At 39.8% G+C, this 7,595-nt stretch overlaps 1 non-coding gene across 1 annotated transcript; it reads left to right on the top strand.

Annotated features, from left to right (window-relative positions):
* Positions 1–3,397: 3,397 nt before the first annotated feature.
* LOC130959890 (small nucleolar RNA R71) lies at positions 3,398–3,505 on the top strand. The gene has a single exon (XR_009078881.1). It is a non-coding gene; the product is annotated as a small nucleolar RNA R71 (small nucleolar RNA).
* The last annotated feature ends 4,090 nt before the right edge of the window (positions 3,506–7,595 follow it).

The raw sequence follows: 7,595 nt of genomic DNA, 5'->3' as shown, positions 1-7,595 counted from the left end.
ATTAACCTTTTGTGGGGGGTAGAAACGTGCCAGAAACTTGCTCTCCACCTCATCCCAGGTTGTTAGGCTGTCCCTTGGGAATGATTCCAGCCACTTAGCTGCCTTGTCCCTAAGTGAAAATGGAAACAAGAGCAGTTTATAGGCATCTTCCTGGACTCCATTGGACTTCACAGTGTCGCAAATTCTCAGGAATTTTGTGAGATGTTGGTTTGGGTCTTCATTAACACTCCCACCAAATGAACAATGGTTCTCCACCAGTGATATTAACTGTGGTTTGAGTTCAAAATTATTGTCCTGAATGGGTGGTTTCTGAATGCTGCTTCCACAATTCCCAGAGGTTGGGTTTATGTATGAACCAAGAACCCTCCTCTCAGGAATGGCATTGTTTCCATTAGCCCTCTCATGGTTGTGAAATTCTCTATCCATGTTGAGATCTAGAGCTTCCTCAAAGTTGTCCTCAGATTCTCCTTCAGATTCTTCTTCTCTCAGTACTCTCTTCCCTCTTGCTTCCCTTCTAAGTCTATGAAGGGTCCTCTCTGGTTCGGTATATGGAGGAGTTGATGCCTCTCCTCTCCTACCTGTCATACAAGAACACACCACAAGCAACAAACAAGTGGAATACTCTTGGTTAATGGAAGAGTATGGTTAGAGCAGTTGAGGAATTAATTCAAATAGTTAGTGGGTCGGTGAGTTAGTTGCTTGAAATGAAAGGCATAAGAAAGAAAAAACAAATAACAGAGTGCAGAATTTAAAATTCCACAAGTAACTTGAACTAAATTAACAAAACAAGAAGAAAAAAAAATGCTCAATCTAGTTAACTTCCAATTTGAGAATTGTCAATCGAAAACCAATCCCCGGCAACGGCGCCATAAACTTGATGTGCATATTCTTGATATGCTACGATTTAGGAAATTGCACGATCGGCAAAATTCCTTCCGGCAAGTGCACCGGTTATCGTCAAGTAAAAACTCACAATAGAGTGAGGTCGAATCCCACAAGGATTGGTTGAATGAGCAATTCGAATTAAAAGTTTGTTTAGTTGAGCGGAATCAACTTTTGGATGTGAAGTGCATAAAGTAAATGTGGCAGGAAACGTAAATTGCAAGGAATTGAAATTGCAATAACTTAAATTGCGAGAATTAAGGTGCGAGAAAGTAAATTGCTAAAATTGAAAGGGAATTGGGGGTAATTGCATGAATTGAATTTGCAGATGGTAAATAGAAAGTGTAGATCAGAAATGGGGAGTTCATTGGATGTTAGGAGATATTGAAATCTCCGAATCAAAACATTTTCATCTCTTCCTCAACCAATGCATTCATTGAATCTTGCTTGGCAATCTTATATGATTGGATCCCAATTCCTTGGCTCACCAATTCTCTCTAAAAATAAACAAATTCCCAATCCCTTGGTTTAAATGTTCATAAGAAGAGATGATGCTTGATCACTGATTATACCACACAGTTTCATGAACCACAATTTGGTAGGATTACATGTCACAATATCCATCCAAACCCCAATCCAATTCACTGTGAGAAAGCTTCTCTAGCATGAATCCATCATTCCTTTCCCAAGGTTCCGAAGGATTCCAATTATGGGTAGTTTCTTTCCCAAGACAACTACCCAATGGAATTAGATCGAGAAGCTTTCTAACAAAATTCAAGAGAAAAGGTTGAAGAGGAAGATAAAACTATTATTGATTCATTGAATTACAATAGAGCTCCCTAACCCAATGAAAGGGGTTTAGTGAGTCATAGCTCTGAATTCAATTGCAAAGTATGAAAAATAGCAAAATGATCAAAAGTTCCCAAAATGTCCAAAGGTCCTTTCTAACTTAAATTCTATCCTATTTATACACTTTCTACATTGAGCTTCTGTTGTGTTTCTTGGGCTTTGAGGCTTTTCCTTGATTTCCTTTTGCTTTGGGTTTATGGTCCATAATCCTGATGAGGCTGTGATCCCATTCTGTAACATTCATTGAGCAAACTTAGTGATAAACACATAATGACACAAGACTCAACAATTTGAAGTTCCAGACTCATCAATTCTTCAGGCCCAATCCCATAAACCATGATATTCCATTGGGTTTCATACCATAATATGTTTAAGTTAATATTTGTGCTCAAATGCTAACTTAAACTTCAATATATTTGGCCCAGAAACCCTTTCAAAATGTGGATTTTAAGTTGAAGTTTAAGTTTCAGTTTAAGGTTAAACTGAAACTTAAACGTGGAAATGGAAGAAAGCAACTATGGGTTGTGGTATGGTCGAACACGTTTAAGCTTTAGTTTAAGGTTAAACTAAAGCTTAAACGTGGAATTGAAGAAAGCAACCCTGGAGGCAATTTGTGGTCGAACACGTTTAACCTCCAGTTTAAGGTTAAACTGGAGGTTAAACGTGGGAATGAAGAAACTAGCCCAGGAGTGTGAATGGGTCGAACACGTTTAACCTCCAGTTTAAGGTTAAACTGGAGGTTAAACGTGGGAATGAAGAAGATAGCCCAGGAGTGTGAATGTCGAACACGTTTAAGCTCCAGTTTGAGGTCAAACTGGAGCTTAAACGTGGAAATGGCTTCCTGGTGCATAATGTGGTTCGAACACGTTTAACCTCCAGTTTGAGGTCAAACTGGAGGTTAAACGTGAAAATACTCCCTTGGTGCCATTCTCATTTTGGCGTTTAAGCTTCAGTTTAAGGTTAAACTGGAGGTTAAATGCCAGTTTCCTCTTTTCTCAGCTTTCATGATTCTGGCGTTTAACCTTCAGTTTAACCTTAAACTGAAGGTTAAACGCCACTTTCAGCTTTGATGCATTTCCTTTTTCTGGCGTTTAACTTCCAGTTTAAGGTTAAACTGGAGGTTAAACGCCAGTTACAGCATTATATGGCTTGGCACATGTGATCTTCAAGCTTCCTTTATTGATTTTGTTGCTTCTTTGCCTAGCCTCTTCTTCCCTGAAATCATCCAAACAATTGCATCAAAGTCTTGCAAAATTTCATGAGAAATCATCCATTCATAGCATTCAAGTAATATAACTAAAAACTCATGGAATTTGCATCAAAATCATACTGTTTGGATGGTTCATTGCTTTGTTGTTCATTTAACCATTCTTGGTTACTTTAAGCTCAAGAAAATGCATAAAACAACTAAAACTAACAGAAAAATGCTAGTGAAACTAGCCTAAGATGCCTTGGCATCAATGCCAGAAGATACTTCTGCAACGGCCCTTGAACGGCCTTGCTTCTGTCTATGGTTCCGAGTAGATTCAGCTAAATCACTGATCAATTACCAAGCTTCATCAGTGGTCTTGTACTTCTTCATAGACCCATTGCTGGCACTTTCCAATGTGGTCTTATCTTGGGGCCTCATACCTTGTGCGACATAGCTGAGTAGCACGATCTTGTCAATCATGTGGTGGGAGCATGCTTCCAGAAGATTATTGAAGCGCTCCCAGTTTTCAAAGAGAGTTTCATTGTCATCCTGAACAATTGTAGAGATATCCTTCCTCAGTTTATCAGTAACTTCAGATGGGAAGAATTTCTCCAGGAACTCCTTTCTGAGTGTATCCCAGTTGGATATGTTTGCTAGAGGTTGAGTGTAGTACCACTCTCTTGTTTTTCCCTCAAGAGAGAACGGAAAAGCTTTCAGCAGAATTGAAGTTTCATCAGCGCCATCACGCCTGACAGTAGAACAGGCTGCCTGGAAATCTCTCAAATGCTTGATAGGCTCTTGAGCAGGTAGGCCATGAAACTTCGGCATCAAATTTAGCAGTGCGGTCTTTATTTCAAAATCCGTAGCTACCGCTGGATGATGTGCTTGAAACGGTTGCAGTGTAAAATCAGGAGCTCCTTCCTCCTGAATGGTAATTCTTCTAGCTGCCAAGTTTTTTGCACGTAAAACAACCGAATCAGTAGAATGGGGGCTGGTTTCTTCCTCAGATTCACTTTCAGATCCGCCCTCAGAGCGGACTAACCTACGCTGTTCTCGCCTTATTCGTGAAATTGTTCTTTCAATTTCAGGATCGAATATTAGCAAGCGCAGATCAGGAGGTTGGTGCACGAAATTGCAATCATACTTTTGCAATCCCGCACAACTAACCAGCAAGTACACTGGGTCGTCCAAGTAATACCTTGCGTGAGCAAGGGTCGATCCCACGGAGATTGTCGGCTTGAAGCAAGCTATGGTTATCTTGTAAATCTTAGTCAGGATATCAGAAACTATCAGGATTGATTGTAAAAAGCAAAAGAACATGAAATGGTTACTTGTATTGCAGTAATAGAGAATAGGCTGGGGTTTTGGAGATGCTCCATCTTCTGAATCTCTGCTTTCCTACTGTCTTCTTCATCAAACACGCAAGGCTCCTTCCATGGCAAGCTGTATGTAGGGTTTCACCGTTGTCAGTGGCTACCTCCCATCCTCTCATTGGAAATGTTCAACGCACCCTGTCACGGCACGGCTATCCATCTGTCGGTTCTCAATCAGGCCGGAATAGAATCCAGTGATTCTTTTGCGTCTGTCACTAACGCCCCGCCCTCAGGAGTTTGAAGCACGTCACAGTCATTCAGTCATTGAATCCTACTCAGAATACCACAGACAAGGTTTAGACCTTCCGGATTCTCTTGAATGCCGCCATCAGTTCTAGCTTATACCACGAAGATTCCGATTAAAGAATCCAAGAGATAACTACTCAATCTAAGGTAGAACGAGGTGGTTGTCAAGCACACGTTCATAGTTGAGAATGATGATGATTGTCACGGATCATCACATTCATCCGGATAAAGAACAAGTGTTATCTTAGAATGGAAGCAAGCATAATTGAATAAGAAACAGTAGTAATTGCATTAATCCATCAAGACACAGCAGAGCTCCTCACCCCCAACCATGGAGTTTAGAGACTCATGCCGTGGAAGATACACAAAGAAACGTGTAAAAATGTCATGAGGTCATCAGGTACAGATACAATGTCAAAAGGTCCTATTAATAGTAAACTAGTAACCTAAGGTTTACAGAAACGAGTAAATGACAGAAAAATCCACTTCCGGGCCCACTTGGTGTGTGCTTGGGCTGAGCAATGAAGTAATTTCGTGTAGAGACCTTTTCTGGAGTTAAACGCCAGCTTTCATGCCAGTTTGGGCGTTTAACTCCAAGTTTTATGCCAGTTCTGGCGTTTAACGCTGGGATTTCTGAGGCCGGATTGCTACGCCGGTTTGGGCCATCAAATCTTGGGCAAAGTATGGACTATTATATATTGCTGGAAAGCCCAGGATGTCTACTTTCCAATGCCGTTGAGAGCGTGCCAATTGGGCTTCTGTAGCTCCAGAAAATCCACTTCGAGTGCAGGGAGGTCAGAATCCAACAGCATCAGCAGTCCTTTTTGGTCTCTGGATCAGATTTTTGCTCAGAACCTTCAATTTCAGTCAGAAAATACCTGAAATCACAGAAAAACACACAAACTCATAGTAAAGTCCAGAAAAGTGAATTTTAATTAAAAACTAATAAAAATATACTAAAAACTAACTAAAAGATACTAAAAATATACTAAAAATAATGCCAAAAAGCGTACAAATTATCCGCTCATCACAACACCAAACTTAAATTGTTGCTTGTCCCCAAGCAACTGAAAATCAAAATAGGATAAAAAGAAGAGAATATACTATAGACTCCAAAATATCAAAGAAACATAGTTCCAATTAGATGAGCGGGACTAGTAGCTTTTTGCCTCCGAACAGTTTTGGCATCTCACTCTATCCTTTGAAGTTCAGAATGATTGGCATCTATAAGAACTCAGAACTCAGATATTGTTATTGATTCTCCTAGTTAAGTATATTGATTCTTGAACATAGCCAGTGTATGAGTCTTGGCTGTGGCCCAAAGCACTCTGTCTTCCAGTATTACCACTGGATACATACATGCCACAGACACATAATTGGGTGAACCTTTTTAGATTGTGACTCAGCTTTGCTAAAGTCCCCAATTAGAGGTGTCCAGGGTTCTTAAGCACACTCTTTTTGCTTTGGTTCACAACTTTATTTCTTTCCTTTTCTCTTTTTTTTTTCAAAAATATTTTTTTTTTTGTATTCACTGCTTTTTCTTGCTTCAAGAATCATTTTGATGATTTTTCAGATCCTCAATAACAGTTCTCCTTTTCCATCATTCTTTCAAGAGCCAACAATTTTAACATTCTTAAAACAACAAATTCAAGAGACATATGCACTGTTCAAGCATTCATTCAGAAAACAAAAAGTATTGTCACCACATCAAGCTAATTCAACTAGTTTCAAGGATAAATTTCGAAATCCTGTACTTCTTGTTCTTTTGTGATTAAAGCATTTTTCATTTAAGAGAGGTGATGGATTCATAGGACATTCATAACTTTAAGGCATAAATTTTATTAATTATGAACTAAGAACAAGACTCAAATATAGATATAAGATGAGAATAATAATAAAAAAATAAAAATAGAAAACAAAACAAGAAAAACGAAAAAAATAGGCTCCTAATGATAGAGGTTTTCACAGAGTTAGGACTCAACAACCTTGATTTTGAGAAGTGGATGCTCCCTCAGCTTGAGAGGAGAGCTTTTGGCGCTTCATCTCTTGGATTTCACGCCCCTGCTTCTCTTGTTCCTTCAGCAATTTGCAGAGCATGCAGTTCTGATTCTGCTGTTCTTCCTTAAGTTGCTCCATAGTCTCTTGCAACTTGGTGATAGATGCTTCCAGGCTGGCCCAGTAGCCAATTTCAGGAAATTCAGGGAGGAACTCATGCGCCCTCCTTTTGATAGAGTTGTCTTGGACTTGTCCTTCCATTGACTTCTTGGTGATTGGGTGTTCAATGGGTATGAATTCATCTACCCCCATCTTCACCCCAGCCTCTTTACAGAGCAAGGAAATCAAGCTTGGGTAAGCCAGTTTGGCTTCAGTGGAATTTTTATTTGCAATTGTGTAAATCTCACAAGCAATCACATGATGAACCTCCACTTCTTTTCCAAGCATAATGCAATGAATCATCACTGCTCTCTTGATGGTGACCTCAGAACGGTTGCTAGTGGGCAATATGGAGCGCCCAATGAAGTCTAGCCAACCTCTTGCAATTGGCTTGAGGTCTCCCCTCTTGAGTTGGTTTGGGACACCCTTTGAATTGGTTATCCACTTAGTCCCAGGGAGACATATGTCTTCTAGAACTTGATCCAACCCCTTATCTACTCTCACCATCCTCCTATTAAAGGAGTCAGGATCATCTTGCAGTTGAGGCAATTTAAAGATTTCTCTTATTTTGTCCAGATGGAAGTACATAACTTTCCCTCTGACCATAGTTCTGTAGGTATGGTAAGCGGTTCCAGTCATTCTCTGCTTATCTGTCAGCCACAGATTTGAGTAGAATTCCTGAACCATGTTCCTTCCAACCTTTGTCTCAGGATTGGTTAGAACTTCCCATCCTCTGTTTCGAATTTACTCTTGGATCCCCGGATATTCATCTTCTTTCAGATCAAATTTCACTTCCGGGATCACTGACCTCAGACCCATTATTTTGTGATAATGGTCTTCATGTTCTTTAGTTAAGAACTTCTCTTGATTCCAAAGATTCTTTGGATTATTCTCTTTCT

This window comes from Arachis stenosperma, unplaced genomic scaffold, assembly GCF_014773155.1.
Source record: "Arachis stenosperma cultivar V10309 unplaced genomic scaffold, arast.V10309.gnm1.PFL2 arast.V10309.gnm1.Scaffold_100025, whole genome shotgun sequence".
NCBI classification, from domain to species: domain Eukaryota; kingdom Viridiplantae; phylum Streptophyta; class Magnoliopsida; order Fabales; family Fabaceae; genus Arachis; species Arachis stenosperma.
This window is presented reverse-complemented; position numbering and strand designations above follow the sequence as displayed.